Below are 13,750 nucleotides of genomic sequence, written 5' to 3' on the forward strand. Positions count from 1 at the left end.
CTTGCCAGAGTATAATGGGAAAGAGATTTCTTGGAAGGTTTTAAGAGAATCTGATGTGTTAAACCTGCTTTGCCATTGTTCTGAATTTTGCAGAAGATCAAGTATGTCAAAGTTGGAAATGCTAGCCCACAGTTGGGAAGCCCTGGAACCCTGCCCACCTCCAATTCTGCATATTCCAAAATTTCAGAGTTCTTACTTTCATTTTCTTAGCTATTTTTATTTTTTAAAGACTTAATGTTTCATTACTCTTATTACTTATTTTGCCAAAAATGCAATTTAATTCAATCTTTTATTACTTTGAAGCCAAGTCTAGGGCTGACAAGATGGCTTAGTGGCTAATGATGCTTACCACCAAGTCTGAAGATCCTAAGAACCCACATGGTAGAGAGATGCTGTCTTCTGACCTCCATATGCACACCAGGAAACACACAGCCCTGCCCCCACCTCAAAAAACAAACAAATAAATGAGAGAAGCCATGCTTAGAATTAAGTGGATACGCACAACAAAGGTATATTTAAAAGTTGGTATCTTTAGCAGGGCAGTGGTGGTACATGACTTGAATTCCAGCACTCAGGAGGCAGAGGCAGACAGATCCCTTGAGTTTGAGACCAGCCTAGTCTACAGAGTGAATTCCAGGACAGTCAGAGCCATTACACAGAGAAAGCCTGTCATTCACAGATAGATAGATAGATAGATAGATAGATAGATAGATAGATAGATAGATAGATAAATTCCAGGACAGTCAGAGCCATTACACAGAGAAAGCCTGTCATTCATAGATATAGATAGATAGATAGATAGATAGATAGATAGATAGATAGATAGATAGATAGATAGATAGATAGTTGGTAGGTAGGAAAGGAAAGAAAAGGATAGGAAAAGATTAGATAGATAGATAGATAGATAGATAGATAGATAGATAGATAGATAGTTGGTAGGTAGGAAAGGAAAGAAAAGGATAGGAAAAGATAAGATAGATAGATAGATAGATAGATAGATAGATAGATAGATAGATAGATAGATATACATACAGACAGAGATAGACAGACAGATAAACAGGTATCTTTGCTAGGTGCTGATTGTTCACCTTTGATCTCAGTGCTTAGGAGACAGAGGCAGGCTGATCTTTTTTGTGATGCTGTCAAAAATAAAAATAAAATATAAAAACAAAAGTGAGGTATCGGGCCGGTGGTGGTGCACGCCTTTAATCCCAGCACTCGGGAGGCAGAGCCAGGCAGATCTCTGTGAGTTCAAGGCCAGCCTGGGCTACCAAGTGAGTTTCAGGAAAGGTGCAAAGCTACACAGAGAAACCCTATCTCGAAAAACAAAAAAACAACAAAAAAAAAAAAAGTGAGGTATCTTAGTTGCAGAACTTGTAAAGGCTAAAGTCTCTCACTCTTTATTCTTATTCTTAATGTTTTACATGCCAAAAGAGCCCACTGGTTAACTTTCTGCATCCCAATTCACTTCTCAAAGACCTACCTCAACACCCTACACCACACAGATCCAGCACGGTTTATGTGGTCTTGAAAACAATATACTTCCCATCCACTGGTGGTTAGTTGAAATCAGACACAGCCAGGCCCAGCCAGGCAGTTTTTATCATTTTAATTCTCTTTCTCCCAAGCAAGAGCACCCTCACACATCTTTTAAATTACTTATTTTAATTTTAAAACTTCTGGATGTTTATTCTATTGGCAGCTTTACTTTTTCTCTGGATGGATTAAAAGGTAAGCTTAAACAATTTCGGTTTCTTTCCCTAATGTATTTGACGACCAGAATCCAGTGTTACAAGTACAGTGATAATGATCTTTTTACTATGCTAACAACTCACTACACTGGCCCAGCTTCCTTGCTATCTGTAACTTCAACAGTCTAACTAAAATGTGACTTTGCAATAGTTAAAGCTGGTTGATCTCTAACCATCTTTCCTAGCAGTGACACCTAATTACCCTACATATTTCTAAAGAATCTAAAATCTATTTAGTGCTTGATTTTACTGTCATCATTTCTGGTTTTATTTATGTTTTTGCTACTATTAAACATTCAGATGCAGTATGTCATTATTTTCTTGCCTAATATTTAAAAAGTACTAAAACTATCTAATTTTAAAAATCAAATATTAAAAAAATTCTATAAACCTCAATGCCAGTTTTTCTTTCAAAGCCACAATAACTGCCTCCTAACCAGTTAGTTCGTTATTTCAGATATCAGAAAAACAGTAATAGACATCTTCAATAGTTAATGCCATTTCAAAGACTAAAATGCTAACTTTCAAACTAACAAATTTAACTGAGTTAAACATTTTTTATCTTAAATCAGATGAATATATTTCACATGGATGCAGTTTTTAAAATAAAGTATGCAAAAACTCCCTAACATACAAATGAAAAATGATTCAATACATTTCAAATCCTGAAATGTTCCCTTCCATCCTCACTGACTTTAACACTCAATAGTTAACACTTCCCCTCTTTTAACCAACCACCCCCAACCTATACCCACCAACACACATGCAAGCAGATCATCTAGACTAGTAGTATTTACAATGCCCCTCCTCTGACCTTAGACAGCCTTGTCTTTGTATCTATATGGATGTTCCCATGGCAACAGTCATTCAGTCCAATACTATTTCCAAGTGAAATGAGAGCAGCCAAAACTCTACGTGTTTCATTGCAATATAGCACACATGCTAATGTGTGAGGATTTTCTTCCCATCACTATTATTAATGAAAAATTTGATTTGTAAAGCCAGTTTACTATATCAAATTTGATTTCTTTATTTATTTATTTTTAATGTTGGCTACAAAGGTCACAAAACCTGAGTGAGAAATTCTGATGAGAAGCCAAGAAGTAATTCATGGACAGCAGAGGTGATTCCAGAACATAGGACATAAGCTATATAGGAATCACAGCAGCTTTTCGATGTGAAATAAGTAGGAATATTAGCATACAACAAAGCTAAGAAGCAGACTGTTGTATCAAGTTTAAAAGTAAAATGCACAGGGTCAAATGTCACGAATATCACTGTCTAGACCACTTTCAAATGTGAAGTTATAATTTTAACACAAAGTCTCTGATAATATGGAATATATTTACTTTTAGTACAATACACATGTCAACCAAGTGATTCACAATATGAGAGACAATAAGAGAGGGAAGAGTTTTAATAATTCACCCTGTGAAAGGGACGAGTTTTATTTTGTTGCTAAAGGGGAGCATCAAGGTGGGAGGTCAGGCATTTACTTTGAAAACATATATGTTTCTTATAAGCTTTGCACATTAAGAAGCCTCAGAGAAGAGGCAAGAGTATACAGTGAGTAACTTTCATAAAGCACGCTAATAAATGATCAAAGCCAAGCATTAGCTACCTCTCTGCACAGTAAGTACACACTGTTATAGAATAAAAATCAAGAGAATGAAAAAAAAAATCAAGAGAATGTACAGAGAACTGCATATATTCCAACTGGAGATTTGTGTTAAATAATTCAATTGTTTGGTACTGTTTATTAATTTATACTTAATGGCTCATAAAAATACAACATGAATATGCATCTTAATGAAAAGATATCACTTTTATAAAATTTATAATGAGGTGCTTTTTTGTTTTGTATTATCACTTTTTAAGAATGAGCTGATTCAAAAGCTATAAAGAGTCACTGAAAACCAGTACAGTAAACTCAAGAACCTACCTTCCTCAAAACAGCTTTGAAGACATGAGCATGAACTGCCGGATGAGTTTCGCTTGGGAAAGGACTAGCCTGAACCTTTCAAGGCCCTCCATCTTCTTACAATTCCTGTTAGTGCAGCCTGCTGACATGTTTTTATCGGGTGTGTGTGTGTGCATTCGCAGAACATGTGTGCACACGGCTGGGGGCTCATTTGTAACACTAAGGGATTTTGAAGTGTTTGTGAGCATTTCTACAAGCAAGATCCTTCTTCTGTTGTTCAGACAAGTGTAAGAAAGAAAGAAATAACAAAACACTGTATTCATCTTATTTTTTAAAAAGATAGTCTCCATAAATGTTTATTTTGATTTACTTTCAGAATCAACCTAAAAATACATTATCTGTAAAACTCAGGTTTTTTTAGCTCTCTGAGGACACTTAATTAACCTTACTATTAGATATATTTTTAAGCCAACATCAAAAGCAAAAGCCTAGGAAATGTCTTACATCCTCTCAAACAAACAAACAAAAAAACCAGTGCATCTTAAAATCCTTCCTCCATCACAAGCAGGTTTGGACGCAATGCCCCCTGGTGGTACAGACGAACTCGTACCAGGGCTGATGGTTCCACAGTTGAGCACTCCTTCAAATACCAACTGCCTCTTTCAACTACTCTACCATCTTCCCAAATGAATTCTTACCCTACAGTTGAAAAATAATTTGTATTTAGAAATTTTAAGGCCTTTAAGCAATTAACTGCATGAATGCACATGACAATTTCCTCGGTGTTTAAATCATAAGAGAGGCAAAACATGTTTTCAGAAAGCAATTTTGTACTAAAGTTTTCATTTCAAATAACAATGTTTAGGGAGGGGGTTAAGGCTGGAGTAACCAAGTTGCTTTGTAAAATTACACTGTATAATTAATTCCATGGTAAGAATGTTTTTATGGTGTGTTTTGGTGACCTTTTATTACCATCAAGTTCACAATGCTGGTGGGCTGCCTTTTAATCCCTCCGCAGACAAAAGCCCTAAATAAACACAGATCCCTTCCTGGGAAAAAGTCCACTCGGTTAAATGGTAAGGAAATGAGTAAATCATTAGTAATCTTTAAAGCCAAAGCTATAAACTCAAGTTACCTTCAGCTGAAATGAAAGTGTCCTGCAAGAGTTTCAAAGTTCTGTCACAGATAGAAATCTCCAGCTCTTGACTCCAGACTAGGCGCCAGCTGATAAACAAACAATTTAAGTCAAGAGCTGGAGAATTCCCAGCTTTTTCAGTTAATGGCCCTGGCCAAGATTATTTATTGCCTCCAGTTTTATTCTCACTTAGCTCTAAGAGGGAATTTAAACTCATCATTATCTTAAAGCTCATACAGGCAGCAGACAGCTCACCTGAGGCAGCTCCTCTTACTGGGTACTAGTGTGCGCCTCTACTACAAGTGATGTAATAATATAAACTAATTAACCACAGTTTTATGTTGACTTTTTAACAAGCTAAATAAATTTTGTTCAATATAGTTTATATTCCCACTTGGGATAGTAACAATTCCAAAAAGTTTAACTTTACAGTTTTCAGAACAAACCCAGCAGCTGAAATGGAGGGGACAAAGCCTGTCTTTACTTCCCCCAAAGCCTGTGGTCCTGCCCGCTCGCCCCCCACCCCCCCACTCAAGCCATCCAACAAGCCTACTTCTGCATCAGATGTGGACTCCTTCCTGTTAACTTCAATGTCCCAGCATGGACAGTCTGTTTCTGAATGGAGCCAAGGCCAAGGTCTAAGATGTAAATGTTGGATTGTGAAAACTTGATTTTATATGAGTACTAATAAGAATATAAATAAGAATATCAAAGTTCAGTCCAATTAAAGACCATGAGATATCATCAAATATTTTTACGTGCTGATTTAAAGTTTGCTATTACAGATTCCAAGTTTTGAAGTCAGTTACACGGTTGCTCTTATTTCTTTCTTAAAATTATCTGAGTTTTAGAAAACTCTCATCTCTACCCAGTATTTTAAATCAAAATAATTCTTTCAACAATCTGAATGTTTACAGATATTTAACAATTACAAGAAATAAACTATTCTCCTTTCTTCAGATAATTATCTAACAAAAAATGCTAAATGAAAAACTTCTATAGCCTATGATAAAGGGTTAATATGTCATTAGTAAAAAAGAAATATTATTTTCCTCCAGTTTCTTAATTTTCAGAAAGTTTTACAAACCTGTCTTGGCTAGAAAAGCCAATTACCTGTTTCAGTGACCGCCAAGCCTTTTCTACTCTTACTATATGGACACAGAACATTAAAAATGTTGGATGCTGGAAAACAAGTATTAATCTCACACATAAAAAGAATTACAAGCAATGAAATTAATTAATGGTAAAATTCCTTGTATGCCAGGTCTTATATATATTGTTTTACTTTCAAAATCTTTCTAAGAACAATGCCTTCTCAGAGGCAGCAAGGGAGAAAAGATTTTGAGGACAACAGCTTGTACTACAACAGAACAATGTCGACTACCACGTTTAAATTTCCCAAGGAACACGAGAAAAAAACCAACCCTCTATTTTTCATACCCTCGATGGTAAGCTGGGCTAAATACAAAACAACGGCCCATCGTCAGGTCAGGTTAAAATCCCTGTGAGGCAAGAAAGAGAAGGCAGGACCACTGTTTCTGTTCCAGCAGGAAGGAAGGGAACTGCCATGAAATCTTCAGGCAAATTTAAAATGTCCCCAACTAGAGCACCCACAGGAATGAAGGAAACAGATACAACTGTACGGCAAATACAAAGAGGTAAATTTGAACTTAACTTCATGTCATTTTTATCTCCCACCATTATCAAATTACTTTAAGAAAATCTGACATCTGGAGAAAATAACTATTTTCATAGTACTTACAAGGCTCTAACCACATTCTCAACTCCATCTTTGCTCTCGCCTCTCCCCAAGTGCTATGCCAGATCAAACGAAATAAGGGTATGTAAAGCATAACGGGCCTGATTTCATGCTGCTTAGAAATCAATAATACTAAGGAATAATAAATTACGCACAAGCAACAGTTTCAGATTTATTTGCTAAGTGTACTCCAGTTTTACATAAACAGAGGTAGACACTCCTAACTGTGTGACCAGACCCAACTGCATCTGGTCTCACTTACATCCTGAATGGCAATTAAAAGACATTAAAAATACCCTAGGATTACTGCAGGCAGGACCCCCCGCCTTACTGATGTGCTTTCCTGCACAGCAATGTGAAGAGAACACAGTGCCCCTCCAGCACAGGCAAGGGCCTGCCAGGAACAACCTTTGTAGTGAGTGTTTTCAACTGAAAATTACAATGCAATTAAAATGTAGCTTTAGAGATGAAGGAATCCCAAAATAAGAGAATCGGTGTACAGAAAGCAAGTAGACTACTAGTAACAATGACTATTATAACAAAGGATAGTGATGGCAATAATGGAAACACTGAGCAATCACTTTTGCTGTCTACAGCTCCTTCTCCCATTCTTTCCTTGGGACAGAAACTCTCAGAGCTATCATTATGCCATCTCAACACTGAGTCAGTAGTCCTCTTTCACTGCATTAAGAACTCACTAGCAGCTTACAGGGGGACTCTGGACTACAACAGCTGTTGCAAGGGAGTCTTAGAATGCCAAAGAAGATAAAGAGATTTTTATAGACACCACTTCAGAGCTCCTTTCAATAAACTCTTGAAATGTATTTACAAATATTTCTGAACTACCTGTGTGAACTGTAGAAAGGCAAAGATCTAGACACAAAAAGGATACTTAAAGGATACAGGGTGATGAGAATTTCAGAGAATGAAATGACTAATATAATTAACTCAATTTTCTGTGCTCTGTTAATGAATCTTAAGTCATTTCCAAGGAAATGGAGTTGGCTACCAAAGCTTTAAGTACATTTTAACTATTTAAGCTACTAAAACAATAAAAAACTTTATTAATATTTTTAAAGAGTAACTCATTCTAAAGAGTTTCTCATTCTAAAGTCAATGCTACAACATACTTTTACATTTTAGTAAATGATCAGAGTTTCCAAATAGAGATTAACTTTAAAAATACACTGCCTAGTCCGGTGTGGTACCTCACACCTGTAGTTCTGGCCCTAAGGCTGAAACAGGATGCAGCAAATTCAAGGTCAACCTGGACTTTGGAGCAAAACACAGTCTCAAAGGAGAATTAAAAAACAAGACCTATGAAAATTTAACCATTTCATTTCAAAATAAAAATTACAGTCACTTTATTAAATGGTAATTGATATACCAAAACTCACAAATCTTTAATGAATAAAATGTGATCAGTTTGGAAATAAGTATATGTTGTGAAATAATCTTTTCGTACACTATGAAGATGTCTTTGCCAAGGTGTTTTCTGATTGGTTTAATAAACAGCTGACGGTCAATAGCTAGGCAGGAAGAGGTTAGGTGGTTCTTCCGGGTAGAGAGAGGGGAAGAAGAGATGAATCTAGACATGAGAGAGACACGAGAGGACATGGAGAGGAAACAGGAGGTGCAAGATAGAACAGAGTTAAAAAGCCACATAGCAAAAAGGAGATTAATATAAAGGGGTTAATTTAAGTTATAAGAGCTAGTGGGACAAGCCTAAACTATAGGCCGAGCTTTCATAATTAATACTGTCTTCATGTCATTTCTTGTGAGCTAGCGCCCCAAAGAAAAACCCATACACACAAGCATACACCCATAAACCTGCCACTATCATCAAGGTCAATAACATTTATCTTCCCCAGTTTCCTCATCCTCGTGTCTCCTTGTTGCTGCTTTGCAGGAGCAACACTGAACAGATCTCCCTTCCAATTCTTTTGTCTTCTTTGGTTTCCTATGGAGCTCAGGTTGACCTTGGAGCCATGATTCTCCTAGCTCTGCCTCCAGAATGTTAGAACTATAGGCCTATGCCACTGTGTCATGCTCTTTAACAAACGCTTTTCACTTGCTTATTTCTGTGTGTGCAGTGTATGCACATGTGTGGAAGGTAGGAAGGCACAGAAACTGGGAGGAGTGGTGAGGGTCCCCCTCTATCTCTGCCCACCTTCCCACAGGGTCTCTTACTGAACCTGGAGCTCACATCTTTCTTGCAGCCAGCAAGCCCCAGTGATCATGTGTCGCCCTCGGCCCACAGGCCTGTGCAGGAGCACACTCACCTAGTGGGGCCAGGATGTGACTACAGTCTTCGTGTTTTCACAATGAGCTCTCCTAACTACTAGGCTGTCTCTCGGGCCTCCCACTTTCACAACTCCTTCAGTAGAGAACACAGAACCCTTAACAACGAGCACTGTGATGTCACAGCATATCTCTAGAACTCATTTATCCTGCATAGTCAAAATTCTTACTGAGGTAAGAACAAAACGTAAGGATGAGCGGAACACTGGCTGGTGAGATAGCTCAGAGGTAAGAGCATTTCCTGCCAAGCCTGACAACTGAGTTTCATGCCTGGGATCCACAGAGCCAAAGAAGAGAAGCAACTCTCCCAAGTTGCGCTGACCTCCACGTGCAGGTTGTGGAACTCATATCCAAACATGCACTCACACAAAATGAATAAATAAATGTAAAAACATTCCTAAAGAACAAACAATATCATATACAACATTGGCATGTAATCAAACCATGTGTGAGGGCACCAGGAAAAGTACTATAATCATCCTTCTCCCTCAATGCATCCGACACATGAAATTTGATAAAAAGAATTTGCTTTGGAACAGAAATAGCAACATTTCAGCCTAAAGCCAAGTAAGACTGCCAAGTTGTAAACTTTTCTAAGAAAACGCTGTAACCAAAATGCCAACAGACCCTTAACTGTAATAGCACTGGGTGCCAAAACAGAAATGATTTTTGGTTTTGTGGTCCCTTTACTATAAATTAGATACAGATCTAGTGGAAAAAACAGTAGGTATCCAGCTCAGTAAGAGTCAAAGCCAAAACTGCATACTTGATTATTAAATAAGAATGGAGACTATATGAAACTTTCATTGAGATGCAGCCTGCACGTCTGGTACTTCAAGGGCAACTCCTTAATAGGTTTCTGTGCTTACTACTTCACAGTCTAAAGAACACCTCAAATGACTAAAACATAACCCAGACAATAGAATATAAAATCAGGCTTCCTGGTAGGAAACTGTTACACAAACACACAAGTTCATTTATTTAATTTTGACACTAATTCCTAAGTGAAACAATTCAGTTTAGTGTGTCAATCAGGCTTGGCAGCACAGAAAGCCGGGAGCTAATTGCAAGTGCCACTTCAAAGCTGCTTCAAGGCAAGGTCTCCGTGGAAACCTACAAACATACTAGGCAATAGGTGAGTTTATCTTTAATTATTCAAGCACAGTTAAGTATCGTAATACTGGTGGAGCAGCTTATAAATGTGGTCATTAGAGATAATTTTAAATTATTAAATAATAATTAAATTTGCTTCATGTCTGGCATCTATACCAGAAATGAGTTGATTAAACTAGACCACCACTGTGGCAGCAAATACAACACCCTCCCCTGCACAAAAGACACGTATATGCCCAAAGTGGTGTGATAACTCTAAGTCTCACAAAGACGTGATTTGCACAGGATAAAGAGATTATGCTTCAGATGGATATCGGGGTTTAATTAATAGTAGGTTAATTAACACCACAAAGTATTAAATAAAGGCTGGTATGAGAAATGGTATCAACCAGGTACCAGTAACACCCTAGTGATAGAAAGGTAAAGTGTCCACAAACAGGAGACTGTACAGAGCAGTCCCTCCACTAAAACACGCCACTCTCCTGGGCCTCTACATTCACATCTCTGATTAAATGTCCTTCCTTAGAAAGAACATCCATCACTCTAGAGAAAAGGGCCCTCCCATTAGTTTCTAACTCCCTAATGAGTACTTTTACTTAAAAGTACTAATTATTGAAATTCCCTTTATTTGATTGCTCCTTCTATTCCCACTAAACATATGCTCCAAGAAAAGACCAAGCTCTAGTATCCCAAGTATACCAAAATGTAACAAGTACTTTATAAACATTTACTGCATGAAGTGCAAAGTGGATCATGTCCCTTGTGGTCAAAGTATTGTCAGCATAATAAAGAGTAAGAGTATGTAAGCAGGAAGCAATATACAATCTTAAAAATGATATAAAAACAGTAATTTTAATTGCAAGCTATTTTGATGAAAGAAATGTATACTTACCTTTTCATGTGCATGCATATGAGAGGTATAGATGTCATGTGTACATGTGCAGGTCAGTTGACACTGGAGGTCTTCAAGCATTCTCCACCTATTTTCAATTTTAATCTTATATATAACGTGTGAACGTGTGAACGTGTGTGTGTGTGTGTGTGTGTGTGTGTGTGTGTGTGTGTAAGTATGAGTGCTTGTGTGCCATGGCATGCATATAGAAGCCAAGAAGACAATGCTGTGTGTCAATCTTCTACTTTCACCTTGTTTTGAGACAGGGTCTCCAGTCTCTACCTCTCATCTTGCTGTAGGTGTGCTGGGATTACATACATGTGCTACTGCATGCAAGCTTTATTTGGGTTCTGGAAATTCAGACTCTGGCCCTCATGCCTTTGTGGCAAGTGTTTCACCCACTGAGCCTGCTTCCCAGACCTTGGTCCCTAGAGTTATCCTTCCTCACTACAAGTTCCAGGCTTCTAACATCCAAGAAAACTAAACTTCTTCACTAACACAGCTGATGGTGATAAGAAAATGTTCTGAACTAAACCACTTCCTTCCTTGGTTTAAAGAATATTTCCCAAAGAACTGTGAAATCTAAACCTAAATTCCAGTGGTTCCCATAGGATATTACAGAAATTCATCTGAGGTTTCCAGAGTCTATCTTTAACATATATTTTCCATTTCCAAACTCAAAAACTCTTTCAGCTTCTGTAGAATCAGCTCTACGTGTTAAATCCAGTGTTGGTTTCTCCTTAACTATCCATATGAGTGTATGAAGGAAAAATCAGAACAGGAACAGCCAGCCAGCTCAGGGTGACAAGTTTCTCGATGGCAAATGGCCACTGCTGGAAACTGCTGCAGAGGAGCTCCTGTTCTGCACAGGTCCTGAGATGCTGCTATTCTATATTAGTTTGCACTCTGCAACTGTTTACAAATTATTAGCATGTTTTTCTACATTCTAAACTTCCATGTAAAGTCTTCCTCTTTAGTGTTCTAAATACTACATAATTTAAGGATGAGAAATGACTGCAGGAAGACCCAAAGTAATTAATATTAACACTAAACTTGTAATTTATTTACTTACTTACTTACTTACTTACTTACCTAGTTACTTATTGCAGTCCTGGGGATTAAACTCAGGACCTTGCACATGCTAGGCAAGTGCCCTATCATCATCTTAAAAAGGGCTGGGGATGTTGTTCAGTGGTAGAGAAGGTCATGTTTGAGTGTTATGAAATATTATTTTAACTATGTGAAGGTGTGTTACATTTGTTTATATGGAATTTATTTAATTATGTAAAGATGTGTTGCTGTTTTACCTTGCCTGCCTTAGGCACCTGATTGGTCTAATAAAAAGCTGAATGGCCAATAACAAAGCAGGAAAGGGATAGAAGGGGCTGGTGGGCAGACAGAATAAGTAGGAGGACAAATCTAGGCTCAAGAAAGAAGGAGAAGAGAACAAAGGAGAAAGAGAGGAACACACCCAGGGCTAGAAGCCAGGCAGATGAAAGTCAACCAGACATGAGAAGCAGGAAAGTAAGACATACAGAAAAGGGGGGGTTGTGTAGATAAAGAGAAACAGATTAAAATAAGAGCTATGATGAGGCCAAACATTCATTAACTAATAATAAGTCTCTGTATCATGATTTGGGAGCTGGATGGTAGCCTAAAAGAAAGCCTGCTACACTTGATACCCAGTATCACATACATGAATGAACAGGTAGCTTGGTAAAGCAGGAAGAAAAGAAAGGAAGGACTGATTGATTTTGGTCATTTTTATTAAATGACCATTAGGAATATGCATTGGAGATATAAAATTTTTAAAAAAAAGTAAGGTCTACCCACTTCTGAGTCTAGCAGAAGAAACAAGCACATAAATATAGCATGGCAGTCCTAGTAAAGCCTAGCTGCGATGCCACGGCACAGAAGGCAGGCATGGAACAGCTTCACTGCTGCAAGTTAAACCATCGTTTCGGCCTTGTGGCTTTCAGGCACACTCCCGTTGAGGGGCTTACATCTCAGAGCAGATCATGTCCCAGTCCCACCCGAACCTGGTAGGGATTCAGGGAAGACAGCACTTACTTCTTCCTCTGCAGGCTTATTTGATTAAGCAGCAGCAGCAGCTAGGTAATCCCAAACAGGAAGGACTCCCAAAACTTGTTCTAACCCATGCTGTCGGCAGAGCAGAGGTCACTCTCCAACTAATTAGTAGAACTGGTCAGAGTTCTCCAGATTACACAATATTGGTTTCTCAACCATTTCTTCCCAAGTGACTCAATAAGACATGGTAAGCTCCACTCAGGTTAGAAACTGGCCTCTATGGGCTAGAAAACAAGGCAGCCCCCTTGACGTGCCAGTACCCATCAGGGAGTGAACTAGCAGACAGAACTGGCTGTGGGGAAGGCGGCCTCGCTGGAAATGGAGCTATCAGGAGGAAACTGGCATGACAACGAGAAATAAATCATCACAAGACTAAAAAGAAGAAGTTCTGGAAGATGGCAGAAGAGCCAAGACTGAGCTGGAGACTAAAACCCTGCTCCCAGGTTTGCTAAGAACCTGGAAAACTCCAGGCAAGTCACTTACCATTTTTGAACCTCAATTTTTCCATCTACAAAATAACAGAGTCAGACTAAAGTATTCATAAGATCCCTTCTAACAATAAGTTTCCATTGTAGGAGCAAAAGAGACACTTAAAAACTGGACATACTACTTAACCTCAACACGCCATGAAAAAAATAGTAACATTTTTTTTGAAATTTACCAACTACTTTCCCAGATGTGAGCAAATGTGGGTATCTTATACCAACTTGCCAAGTAACTTGATTAGCATACTCATTGGTAATCAGAAATAGAGACTTAAGGGCACAGAACTGTTTATAGCAATCAGATT

The 13,750-nt window shown here is 38.1% G+C and overlaps 1 protein-coding gene across 1 annotated transcript in view; it reads right to left on the minus strand.

Annotated features, from left to right (window-relative positions):
- Nucleotides 1–13,750, minus strand: part of Hibadh (3-hydroxyisobutyrate dehydrogenase) — a 109,699-nt gene that overhangs the window by 63,793 nt on the left and 32,156 nt on the right. The window lies entirely within an intron of this gene.

This window comes from Peromyscus maniculatus, chromosome 3 (assembly GCF_049852395.1).
Source record: "Peromyscus maniculatus bairdii isolate BWxNUB_F1_BW_parent chromosome 3, HU_Pman_BW_mat_3.1, whole genome shotgun sequence".
In the NCBI taxonomy this organism is placed as follows: Eukaryota; Metazoa; Chordata; class Mammalia; order Rodentia; family Cricetidae; genus Peromyscus; species Peromyscus maniculatus.